This window comes from Empidonax traillii, unplaced genomic scaffold, assembly GCF_003031625.1.
Source record: "Empidonax traillii isolate 1590-97213 ecotype Southwest subspecies unplaced genomic scaffold, ASM303162v1 scaffold3:size4013460, whole genome shotgun sequence".
Classification (NCBI taxonomy): domain Eukaryota; kingdom Metazoa; phylum Chordata; class Aves; order Passeriformes; family Tyrannidae; genus Empidonax; species Empidonax traillii.
In genome coordinates, this window is record NW_020955196.1 from 1,444,189 (window position 1) to 1,457,794 (window position 13,606).

General features: G+C 41.3%; 1 protein-coding gene across 3 annotated transcripts in view; it reads left to right on the forward strand.

The window, feature by feature from the left end:
* Positions 1-1,215: 1,215 nt before the first annotated feature.
* LOC114069919 (A-kinase anchor protein 2-like) overlaps positions 1,216-13,606 on the forward strand; it is a 157,130-nt gene continuing 144,739 nt past the window's right edge. For 2 of the 3 annotated variants that reach the window (XM_027907085.1, XM_027907242.1), the window contains exons 1-2: positions 1,216-1,333; positions 1,935-1,956. The gene's annotated coding sequence lies outside the window, so the exon portion shown is untranslated. Of the gene's footprint in view, positions 1,334-1,934; positions 1,957-10,466; positions 10,569-13,606 lie in introns of all 3 variants that reach the window. The other variant, XM_027907553.1, reaches the window with a different exon arrangement.

Here is a 13,606-nt window from a genome sequence, read left to right on the forward strand (position 1 = left end):
ATGAATTTCACAAGCAACTCAAGCTGCCAAGCCTGAAAGAAGCAATTCGTCCTTGTCTCCTCCCTACATTATCTTCTTCTTGCTCTCTGCCTTGTGTTCAAACAAGCATTAGTGAAGTCCTGTGCTGAACAGGCCTGTAAAAGAGCAAAAAGACATCCCTTTAGCTTGGATCAGTGCCTTGATCCTTCACTTGAGAAATGGTGACAGAAAGGCAGGAGAAAGGAGCCGTGGGTAAGCAAAGTGCTAGGAAGTGCTGATCTCTCACATTCAAGGAAATATGTTTCAATTTCAGCAGCTACAGATCTCTCTGCAGACGAAGTTTCAGGTAACTATCCCTGTTCAAATGTGTTCCTCTTGGCTTATATTATAGAGATTTTTTTTTTTCCAAAAGTGAGAAAATAAAGAGGAAACGTACATAAAAACAGGAGAGAGCAGGAAGAGGGAATATCTGCATCTGCATAAATCATGTCAATAAAAGGAGGTTTCAGTTAAAGTAATGGAGAATCTAAGCCTGACAAAAGTGTATCTCAAATCATAATCAAGTCATCTCAAAGGGTGAGATCTCAGCCATTAGGTCTCAACAAGAGAAGTGAGTACTGAGTGCTTACTGTCTGGCAAGATAAGTTTATTTTCTGAACTTTCTATGTATTTTATTACCCAAAGTCACTGGGGACCCCAGTGTCATGCACTAACAGTGGAAAGCATGGGTAGATATACCAAAAGGTTATTGTTGGGAGCAGGCAAAGTGTTGGTTCAAGCAAAACTCCTGACACAACTGGTTGACTGCCAGTTCCCAACAACTATTTCCGCTTTCATTGTCCGGAGTACAGGAGCATTAGAAGACACCTATTCCTCTAATTATTACTGCGTATTCATTATATCCTGTACTGCACTGTGATCTCTAAAATGAAAGTAAATATCTGAGAGATGTTACGGGAATTGGGGTGGAGGGATACTGAAGTATATTTTTAGCTAATCAGTATATGCTTTTGCAGAAGTGGATAATAAGGTAATTACTGTTCTCCTTTTAGAGAGAGCTGTCTGTTTTACAAATAATTCATGTGCTCTTCATATACTAGGAAATCAGTTGTGGATAATGAGTCCAGACTGTTCCTGATGACATTTGAAATGCCAATTAATACTTAGAAAACTATATCTAATGGAAATAATATTTACATGGTTTTTGTGTGTATGTGCATGTCTGTATTTCTTCCACAGGCTCGAACAAGAAATACAGAAATTAGAAAGTGAGGAATCCCAAATATCTGCCAAAGAACAAATAATTTTGGAGAAACTAAAGGAGACTGAGAAATCCTTCGACAACTTGCAAAAGGTATTTAAAAAAAAAAATGACACTCAGGCACAGATTGAAAAAAAGCACCATTTGGAAGCAGCAGTTATAATTCATGCACTTGTGGGAAGATTGAGGGCAGTTGCAGAGCATGTAGCTGAAACCAGGATGAAAAAGACAAGAAGAGATATAGAGGCATCAGGACTGTTTTGGTTGAGTTACTTGGGTTTTTCCTTTCATTCCAGCTTTTTTTGAAGAGGGATTTCAGTGGCTTTCTCCCTGTCCTACCTGCAGGGGAAAAATATAAGCATTTTTGACCACACTTAAAATGTCAGCAGGATACTGAAAGGTATCTCAAACTTACCTGCTCTTGGTGGCACCGAGAAACAGTAGCATTTGCCACAAACACCACTTCTGAACATTACAGCCTGCAACATAAAGCAGTGTTCTCCATTTAATTACACCATGTCCCTCTCCCCCAGTCTATAACAGGATCAATATCTAAGGAGCCACAACCATAGTGACCCATTCAAAAATCACATAGAACCATAAAAACAAGCTTAGCATATAAATCAAGACTTCATGCAAATTAAATCCAAAATAAAAAAGGTTTAACCAAACATTCTATTTTTTCCATTCACAGAGTTTCTCCCACCAGGATGGTGGTAAGTGCCTTTTTATTATTGTATAGCTTTGGGTTTAACATGAGTTGTTCCTATAGCATTGTTGCAAAGGTTTAAAGAGTGGGGGTTCTTTCCTTCACTGTTTGTTTCTGATTTATTGCTAGAGCCATAACCTTTTTCTTTGGTATTTCTATAGTGCTAGCACAGACATCACTATTGTAGTAGAACAGTATTGCTTTGGCAGATTTCCACCTCTTCTTATGCAAACACAAAGGGAAAGAACAGCATGAATAACTTAAAACAGACATAATACAATTTCTGTATTATTGACCCCTTTCACCACATGATAGACCAGCACTGCAGACTCCTTTTCACCTCTCTGTGGTCAATTTTCTCCATTGTATGTGCTCATGTTCTGTTGATAAACTGTTAAATACTGTGAGGACTATTCCTAATGTAGATATTAATATTAAAAATAGATTGCTTCACTGATGAACAGTATTCTCAGCATGATGATTCTTACAGAAGGAAAACCTCACCTGGGTGGATGAGGATATAGTAATTCCTCGCTTATCAACTCAGTGTTACACTATGTGTGATCAGTCTAAATACTGAGCTATAAATTTAGGTCTCTGAGTGAGCAAATAATATAGATGGTTCCCAGAAGGCTAGAGAGAACCTCATAGAGCCACTCCAGGACCTTAGGACTCAGAAGGATATCATGCTAAGGCATCCTGCAGATAAATCTGTGCACCAGATACTCATTCTCATTACATTTGTTTGAAATGACAAGATTCAAAATACTGAGGTTAAGACTACCTTCTCTAGCTGCTGTCAAAGCCATGCCCAACTGTATTGTGAGTCTACATGAGGAATATGTGTGATGATCCCAACATAAAACACTGGGATACAATGGAAATTACTGTGTAGTGTATGAGCTGACGTGGAACTGTCTTGGGGGGGGGGGTAATTAATATTATTAGTAAGGAGTTTTTCCTTTTAAGTCAAAGATCTAGTTCATAAATTTTCACTTCTCCTAGCAATATAGTCCAAGTTTTTTGTCAAGTCCCATTGTCAAAAAAAAAGTCCTAGATAGTATGCTCCTTTGTAAGAACTTAGTCTTTGTTCCCTCTGGAGCATTTGAAATTGGCTACTACAAAGTAAATACAGATTGAGAATAGTAAATGTTTTGTACCAATGCAGAGTTACACTATGGTTGTTGGTAAGTTCCAAGAAAGGAATGGTGCCTACAGAAATTAGCACCCAAAGTGTGCAGGAGCTTCTATGACTCCTTCAAGATGCTGTCTACCTCTTCACATACGTTGTAATAGAAGGGTAACCAAAGGAAGCCCTAGCTAACAACTGTGAAGTGGTCGTTTCCCTGAAGGTATGTAGCAATGTAGTATTTCGCTTGGTTCAAAAAGAGCCCCCACGGTCTCCAGATTTTGCCTGCTTTCAGTGGATCCCTTCCTCACATACTGAACCAGAAGGACAGCTCGTGATTTCTGAAGGGTAACAGAAAACTGCAAAACAACACCAAAGAGAAGAGAGTGACTCCAGAATAAATGCACAAGCAAAGAGAGCAGGGAGTAAACCTGGGTAAAATGGTCCCTCTTCTCTTCTAGACCACTTGTTTTATATATCTTGTCCCCTTCTCTCAGCAACTGGTCCCTGTGGGCTGAGATAGGGCAGGCCATCCTCTAAGTAGTGCCGTCCTCTGCTCCTCTATGGACTGAGGCTGCAAAATATCCTTTTAGCCCTCCCATTGTGGGCACTATGCAGCTGTACATCTTCACATGGTGCAAGTTGAGTCAGTCCTCTGTATTCTGCACTCTGACAGCAGTCTGTGAGTGTATCTGATCCGAGCAGGAAGAAAACATGAATGTAGCTAACTGTGAGTGCTTTGGTACTACAAATTTTTCCTTCCTTCAAAACCATTTAGGACTTGCTTTGTTCCAGCAGATCAAACATCTGTCTGGCAACCATGTGTAACACATGCTGCAGAGGAAAATGGTAGGAGTTGCTGGATAACACGGGAAGGCTGTGTAAAACACAGCACAAACTAACACTGACCTGTTGGGCAGTTTCTTCAGTTGCTGCCACATCCTGAAAGACTACCAAGGCCATGCATCTCATGTTGTTTGTTCTGTGTCCTTCCCTCCCTTTATTCTGAATGCAGTGACAGTATAGAAAGGGATTTATCTCACCATTGTGTCCCTGTGCATATTTTTGTGGTTACAGAGATTTTGAGTGTGCAGAAAACACAACTGTATGGTGTTCAGAGCCCAGAGGGGTCCAAGTGAGGGTTCCAAGGGAAGGGTAGAAGTGGTGGTGAGCACCAGTGGCCAGTCAAGTGACGCTCTGTCCTTCCCACCCTTCAAAGAAAAACAGTTGTGTTTGGCAATGAGCATTTCTGAGCTTGAAATCATCCAGTCATAATTAACACAAATTCCACATTTCCCAGGGTAGAAAGACACTTTACCCTCATAAATCACTGTGTGAGAGAAAGTAGAGCAGAAATGCTGAGGTTTGGAAATGCTGGGAGCTGTGGCCCTGTCACCTCCAGTTGTGACTGCCAGCTTTGTGTCAGCTTGCCACTGACAAGCTCTCCATTAAACAAGGTCTGAGATGATGCTAGGAATTACATCATTTTTTGCTGCTCAGGTCTGCAGTCAAAACCAGCCTTGCTGCAGTGCTATGCTGCATGCATGTCATGAGCAAATGGAAAGGAGAGAGCTCTTATTCCATGTGTATATGTTTATGGCTTAATGTATATACAAAATAAGTCACATTAAGATCTGATGTAACTCTCTTGAGTACTGAATTTGCTCAAGGGATCAATTCATCCTTTGGAATATTTGGCTACTTATATGCAAACTACATGCTGCTGTTTCAGCCAACATACAGAAGCCACAATTACAGTAACTGTGCAGTTTGCACAAACCTCTGTTTAAATTTTGTATGTATTAGCATATATTTGGCAAAGATGAGGCTCAGGAAACCTGACCTGGATTGGTTAGTAGCCGGAACACTGCTTAGAGATTCTTTTGTTTTTCTCTTCTCTGATCTTAACCAGCTGTACAGCCCACAGTAAAGCAGACCAGCATGTCAGAAGAGTCAAGGACAGATCTTTGAAAAGTGCTTTCCACATGTCCTGTAAAAATTACCAGCAATTGGTTTTCAATTATAGGCTTTCCATAGTTTTTTAATTCAGTATCCATCTATAGCTGCCACAATTACAGCACCTCTGGCTACCAGAGTAAAAACCATTTATCATCCCCCTTGGAGTGTGACATGTGAGTCAGTTTCCTACCCATTTCACAGACCGCTCAATCAATCTGTCTTGGCCAGGAGGATGCCGTAGGAAACAGTGTCAAAAGCTTTGCTAAGTCTAAATAAACACAATCCGCGGCTCTCCCCATATCAACAGAAGATGCTGTTATGTTGCAGAACGTGATCAGTTTAGTCCATCATGATTTGTCCTTGGTAAACCCATGATGGCTTTTCCCAATCACCTGCTTCATTGGGTTTGTAATGGTTTCTAGGGGAACTCATTCTGTCACTTTCCAGGGGACAAAGTAAGACCATTGTGCTTCCAGTTTCCTGGGTCCTCTTCTGGCCCATTCCTGTGGATAGGTATGACATTTTCCATCTTCTAGTCATCAGGGACATTCCCTGATCTCTGTGGCTTTCAGATATTATAGATAGTCTCCTTACAAAAATGTCGGACACTTTTCTTAACATCCTGGAGTGTGGATTTATGTGTGTTGAACCCTTGCAGACCAGCCCTTCCTCCACTACTGGCAGGTCAATACGTGATGTCATTACTACTTGATCTTGTGACTTGGGGTTCAACTGTGTCAGTAAGGATAGAGGCAGAGAGACAAAAGAAGAAGCAAAGAACATATGCCTTGTCACCATTGCCAGTGACTAGTTTTCCTGCCCTCCTTGGCAATGGGTTTGTCTTTCCTTCTGCTTACTGCTCACAAATCTGAAGAACCCTTTCTTCTTGATATCTCTGGCGAACTTCAGTTCTAGCTGATTCTTAGCCTTCCTGACTGCACCTTTGCATCCCCCTAGCAAGGTGCTTGTAGTCCTCAGTGGCTAAACCAGTATGCTGGTTTTTATTATTATGTTTATTACACCTAAAGGTTCATTGTTAAGCCAGGGTATTCATTTGTTTAGACTTCATTTTCTTTTGCAGAGGATGGACAGCTCTTCTGCTTTCAGCAGGCACTTTTGAATTACTCCCAGCACTAACAAAGTGCTTTGACCTCTGTGGATGCTTACAATGGAATCCCTCACAGGCAGGCTCAGCATATTGAAGTTGGCTTTCTTAAAATTCAGGGTCTTTCTCCTGCTACTTGTCTTCAGTGTTCTCAGCAGGACCTTAAATTCCACAATGTTGCTCTCACTGTATCCAAGGTATTATTCATAGTTATGCTACCAGTGTAAGTCAAGGAAGTCTTCTCAGTTTGCAAGTAGTAAATCTACCAATGTGCTGCTCCTAGTCAGCGTGTCCAGCATTTATAGCAGCAAGCAGTACATTCCTGGAAACTGTTGGGTGCTTTGTGCATAATTTTTTTTTTCTCAACAAATATCTGGGCAATTGAAACCACCCATGAAGAGCAGATTCTATTGCCCAAAGACTTTATTAAGCAACCAAAGAAGGTTTTGTTGGCTTCATCGTCTTAACTGGGAGGTCAGTACATAATATTCACCTGGGTAATGATCCCTATAATCATGATTCTAAGTCTGCTTAGACATAGAACTGCTATGATCTCTGCAGCTCTCCTTTACACATGCAAATTTCTCTTTCATATGAAGTGCACCTCCACTTCCTCTTTTTCCTTTCCTATCATTCTGAAGATGTTGGTAGCCATTCACAGTGGTCTTTCCCTCATTGGAGCCTTCACACCAAATTTTCTGTGATTCCTGTGGCATCTCTCACACTGATCACAGGGCTCTAGTTCCTCCTGATTGTTGCCCAGATTAAACACATTGGCATACATGCACTTGAGGTGGCGGAACTTAGGGGTGTTTGCCTTTAGAAAGGGTTGGGGAGCATTCCTTACTGCTCTGGTAGGTACACTTATCCACCATGTTACTTACGGATACACAAGTGTCAGCTGTGGACCCTAACCTCCAAGTTCATTTGTTTAAAGCCTGGTTCACTAGGTCAGAGCTAGCCTATTCAGTTTTTAGCAAAATAGCCACTTATGTTCTTACAAACATAGTGGGAGAGTCACAATCTCTGTTCCTTCTGATGTAGTCCCATGGAGCCCCAGAGCGCTTTGAAGGTGGAACAGCCCTGCCCTGGGATCCAGTATTTGCAGAAGACCCACTGCTAATTTTAGTAGTAAGCAGACTCTTAAAGATAATTCAAGCCCTTGGAAAATTAATTTGTCTGACTTTTGGCCACAAGCCTCTGTGTGGGAGCAATTCTGAGCAATTATAAAGATTTAGTTTTGTGCAAGAACCCTTGAATGATTACATTGCCCCATATGTTTTTCCAAGTACTTGTGTGTCTGATAATGTGGAGGACTGCCAAAGTCCTAAAATTCATTTTGTTGAAAGCAGTACAAAAAGCCATAAGACTTGTTTTATGGCATCCTTAGATATTAATAATTTATCAAACATTGAAATGAAGATATTGAATGCAGTCGGTTCAAATGTTTTTATTTGTGTTCTGCCTTACTTTTCATGTGAACAAAGTGCTAATTTGTGTCTATCCATTCCGTGTAAAATTAACCTTTTGAGTTCTTCTAAAAGGTGCTAAATGAAAGAGACCTTGTTGTCAATGAGATAAAGGGAAACAAGCAGGTTTATTTTGTTTGGGGGCAGGAGTGGGAGATGTCAACACAACACAGGTACTGGCAGAATCAACCAGCCCCAACTTCTAGTCAAATATTCCCCTTCTGACACGTGACACCACCATCAGCTTCAGAAGGAACTACAGAATTGCACCACTACCCTGACATTCCCTTGTCAAGACAGTGAGAGATTGTCTGGAGCCCTGAAGCTAATTTTTAAATATTTTATTCTAAGTAACATACAGAGAAGTTTGTAAACTGAGTGAATATTAGCAGCATATAACACTTAGCTAGGCATTGTCTCCTAAAGCAGGAGACAAGAAAAAAAAACCAACGGCTTACTTAGGTCCACAGGCATGTACAGCATCAAAGTGAGAGTTTCAGCCATCAAGCTGTACAACTGATCTTGCTTATTGCTGGATGTCAGCAATGCTCAGTTCCCTCTACAGGCACTAGGGCCATGCCTGTTGATTCTCATGAACTGCAAAAGAAGTAAAGATGATTGGTTAGGCAGCACAAGTCTGCATTGACTACACCCATGTGCAGACAGATACATCTGTTACTTAAGCCACTGGATGAGTGTGTACTGAAATGACTGTTCCAAAAGTACACTCTATGGGATGAATAATTACTAAATTTTTGCCATTTCCAGGACACAAAGGGCCTTCTTTCTCTGGAAAAAAAAACAGTCTCCACTTCTTTCTTCTGAAAAAATTACTTCAGTTTTCAATAATGGCCTGCTCATTTGCTGATGATATTTCCAGAACAACAACACCAAGCATTGTACCAATTTCTCATTAGGGCAAGTAATCCTGAAAAAGAAAGAAGGTGTTGCAGGCCATTGCTCAGACTGTGTCTTAAACAATTATTTCTCCTAAGCTCTACTGCTAAAAATACAAAACTTTGAGTATACAGTATGCATTGGAAATATAAAAACCCATTTGCCAAGACTGCCAGTTGTCCACTGAAATACGAAATTATTGTAACAGGCTCTCCAGGGAAGTAGTCACAGCACCAAACCAGCCACAGTTCAAGAAGCATTTGGATGCTTCTCAGGCACATGGTGTGATTCTTGGGGATGGTTCTGTGCCAGGTTAAGAGTTGGACCTGATGATCCTTGTGGGTCCCTTCCAGCTCAGCATATTCTGTGATTCTTTGAATAATAGTTCCATGGATGTTTGGTTTGTTGTTTTTTTTTTCCCCAAATCATCTTCTAAAAGTTGAACTTACTCATATACTAACTTCTTTGGGTTTTTTGAATGAATTTGCATTGTGCCTCTGTGTCATCCTTCCTTGGCACTAGGAAGGGGGAGAGGGGACCTCCTTACCTGAGTTACCTAGAGTGATCTGTGGAGGGATGGAGTGTCTTCTTGAGGACTTATCTTCCTGCATCCAGTAGCACTGGTGGCCACCACAGACTGTTTTGGTTGTAAAACACTTTCACATACCAGGCCCAATTGTCATGGCAAAGGATTAGGCTTTAGGCTTAAACGTGGCACATCATGTCCTTCCCGAGGATACCACCACGTGCAGGTATTTTTTCTGGGACAGGTGTTAGCCCATAGGGAATGTGATGAAAGCATCTCCCTTCACTAGATGCAGTCAAGCAGCCTACAACAGGACATTTCATTTTCTCTCTCACCACTTCACTTTTATGGCCTGCACTGGTCAACCAATCTCACCTGCTTATAGTAATAAGAGGCTTCAAGGAAGGCTGATTCTGCCGCCTAGCCTGGCACATGGACCAGGCCATACCAAAGGCCTGACAAATTATACATTGTAGTGGCAAAGAACCATTGGCGGAAAAAGAGTGGTCTGTTTCACACCAGACAGAATCTTATGTTTGAACAGAAATTTAACCATTTCCATACAGAGATGAAAATATTTCCACTTGATAGGAAAGAATGTGGTTGGGTTTTTTTTTTTCTTTTTCTCTTTGGTTTGATGCCTGAACTTTAGGTCCGTTATTTGTACATCTCTCCTCTGAGCTCTGCTCTTAGCTTAACCACTGAATTCTAGCAGAAAAATAAATGCTATCTAGTTATATTTAACCCAGCCACAAAATATCTCCCAGGAAATACTCTTAAATTGGCTAAAATCTCTTCTAAAGAACACATTTACGTTTCGATAAACAACTACAAGCTCAAATGTAAAGCAAGGGTTTGTTAATGAATGATGACATTGCAGCACTGGCAGGAGCATAATACCTACTGAAAACAGGTACCCAATCAATACCTATGTGTGATTTCGTTATTAGCTAAATTTCAGGTTTAAGAACAAAAAGTAAAATACTGGTTCAGTAATATTGGAAACAACTCGCCCTTTCATCCTATTCAGTTGACGCTAGCATTTTTAGGCTTTTATATCTCTTTTATATCTCTATTTGAAAAGTCATGTATTCTGGGTATCACATTAGATTTGTTCCTTACTTTCCCCACTGCACCCCACCCCCCCTTTTAAAGGTCACAGACTTGATAGATCCAGAACCTCCTGACAAATAATTTTATGTGTTCATCTGACATAAGGTTTGAGTCATCTGGACCCATTCCCTCCTGCCTCAGCTAGTCTATTGAACACCAATCACAGGACAGTGACTTTGCACTTTGTTTGCTTTGATCCGATTATCTAGTACAAAGCACCAGTGACTATTGTCAGGGCTGACAACACTCTGCTGTCTAAGCAATGAAGCCACTGGGGCTCGTAGCACGAATCTAACTGTTTCCTGTTCTCTGACACCAGATGCAGTAAATTACATTTACTCCCAGATCCCTGAACTCCCAACCCTCTATTCACGAACAGGAGAGCCAGTTCCTGGGTGGGACGGAGCAAGCAGAGTAGCTGGTAAGTTTCAAGGAATAAAGTATTATAATACCAGTCCAGTAGCCATGAACTTTTTTTGTTATACTACCTTAACAAGTCTGGTGTCCTGATATCATTTAAATTCCAGGAAATGCTACTTGATTTGTATTTTGTAAATAAGTCAAGGCTTTTTGAACTGCAATGAGTACTCTCAAAACAATGTAGTTGAATTACATACAAGTAGCATAGGAAACATTCCTTTTTTTTTTTTTTTTCATGAAAACATTCAGTTCTTTCCATCTCTGCTAATACAAATACATGGTATCTAGACCAAGGTTTTCTCTCCTTTGTTGTACACATGCAACTCTCATTAAGAAGATTGAGACAGACAGGCAGGACTCACAAGACCAAACACATGCTTTAAATATTTGTGTCATTTTATACTTCTTTGTATGCTATTCTTTTTTCTTGGGGAAAAGGTGGGCATGTTTTGTGCTTGGAGTCATACAGGGAATTTTTTTAACATTTAATTTCCAGATGGAGTATGTGTCTTAAATGTAACAACATAATTGTTAAAAGCTGTACATTTTTACTATTTTTAAAATCCTTCTTTACCAAAAAATGTACTCCCTATTGCAAGACCAAATTGTTGGTGGCTACTTAAGAGGTGTCCCAAGGGGTGGGATGAAAGGGGCCTTACTTGAAGAATGGGTTAAGAAGCATAGCAAAGCAATGTCTGCAGGTAAAATACTGTATACAGCTATGACATACATATTTTTTCCCATGAGTCCTGTTGCAAGCTGTTCCAAAATCTTCCTTCCACCAGTGCTTACACTGATCTGTCTTAAAAGCAAGCTTTTCTGTGTGTTTTTTGTTGTTTTGTTTTTTTTTTTCATTTTGTCAACACCAAGAAAGCAATAATTTCTTTCATTCTTTGGATGACTCAGAAACCTTGTTAATGTAGTCCGTGATAAGTGTATTGTGTATGTGCAATAGGTTAAAGAAAAGGCACCAGCATATGTTCTCAAAGGTGGGCTGTAAGCATCCACCTTAAAAAAGCGCAAAGTCTAAGATTTTTTTTACAGAACAGCCAGAAGTTAGATCCTTCTGCCTGCACATTGGGATATTGTCATGAAGCACTGCATCATGTTTCACTGTAATTAAAGCTTGTGCAGAAAACTTGTGAATAGTGGCTGTCATCTTCAAGTACTGCTTTCAGTTTCAACTCTATTGTCAGGTAGTTATGTATTCTGTTAATAGACTGCAATTTCCAATAAATAAGCTTTGGTTAAACAAAGACATTTTAGATATCAACATTAGTTTATTTTGCAGCTACTTTGACAAGCTGGACAGCTAGGTTTTCCCACAGAGAACAAACATCATGCATACAGGCAGATAAGCAGGGTTCTGTTATTCCTTCTCCCATGGCAATGAATTTCACTGGTGAGCAACCTTCTAAGAAACACAGTTGAATTTGTGCATTTACTTGCATAAGGAGGTTTAATACGATCCCTGGGTTTGTCATAAACCAACCATATGTTGGTCAAATGTTATTCCAATACCTAAAAACACTGCAGCTGAAATCACAGTAGAATAAATGAAAATAAAATGTTGACAGTGGTAAAGGCTTAAGCAAATTTGCCAGACTTGAATTACAAAAGGATCACACTTGTTAACTTTCTAGGACAGTCTTCCAAGCAGTGGTAGAACTCGTTGCCCAAAGCTTTCCTAATAAGTAAGACATGCAAGATGTATCTTGCAACTTTTCCTAAATATAGAACCATAGAATCATAGAAAGAATGGTTTGGATTGGAAGGGACCTTAAAGATCTTATAGTTCCAATCCCACTGCCATGGGCAGGGATGCAATTCACTAAATCAGTTTGCTCAGGGCACTATCCAACCTGTCCTTGAACACTTCCAGGGATGGGGCATCCACAGCTTACCTGGGCACTCTGTGCCAGTGCTTCACCACCCTCACAGTAAAGAATTTCTCCCAGCATTTATTCAAAACCTGCCCTCTTTTGGTTTAAAACCACTGCCCCTTGTCCTGTCCCTATCTACCCATAAAAAAAAGTCCCTCTCCCTCCTTTTTATAAGCCCTCCTTAAGGTACTGGAAGGCCACAATAAAGGCTCCCTGAAGTCTTCTGTTCTTCAGGCTGAACAATCCCACCTCTCTCAGCCTGTACTTATAGGAGAGGTGCTCCATCCCTTCAGTCATGTTCATGGCCCTCCTCTGGACCTGCTTCAACAGGTTGACATCTTTCTTGTGCTGAGGACCCTAGACCTGGATGCAGCACTCCAGATGGGTAAAGGCAGAGCAGAGGGACAGAATCACCTCCTTCACTCTGCAGGCCACACTTCTTTTGATTCACCCAGGATGTGGTTATCCTTCAGGGTTACAAGCACACACAGTTGGCTCCTGTCTAGCTTTTCACCCAAAGGATCCCCAAGTTCTCCTCAGGGCTGCTCCCAGTTACTTCTCCCAATCCATATTAAGGTGCACCTGACCCAAGTGCAGCACCTTGCTCTTGGACTTTCTTTTAAGAGATTCTCCTGGGCCCACTGATCCAGTTTGTCCAGGTCCCTTCCTTCTTTTGTGTCAACTGCACCACTTTGCTTCATGTCATCTGCAAACTTGCTGAGACTATGCTTGGTCTCGCTGTCTGTGCCACTGATAAAGATACTGAAGAGCACTGGTCCCAAGACAGAGCCCTGGGGGACATCACAGGGATACCCCCTGCAGCGCTACAGGCTGGGCACAGAGTGGCTGGAGAGCAGCCAGGCGGAAAGGGACCTGGGGGTGCTGATTGACAGGAGGCTGAACATGAGCCATCAGTGTGCTCAGGTGGCCAAGAAGGCCAATGGCATCCTGGCCTGGATCAGGAACAGTGTGGCCAGCAGGAGCAGGGCAGTGATCCTTCCCCTGTACTCTGCGTTGGTGAGGCCACACCTTGAGTATTGTGTTCAGCTCTGGGCCCCTCAGTTCAGGAAGGATATTGAGGTGCTGGAGCAGGTCCAGAGAAGAGCAACGAGGCTGGTGAAGGGACTTGAGCACAAGTCCTATGAGGAGAGGCTGA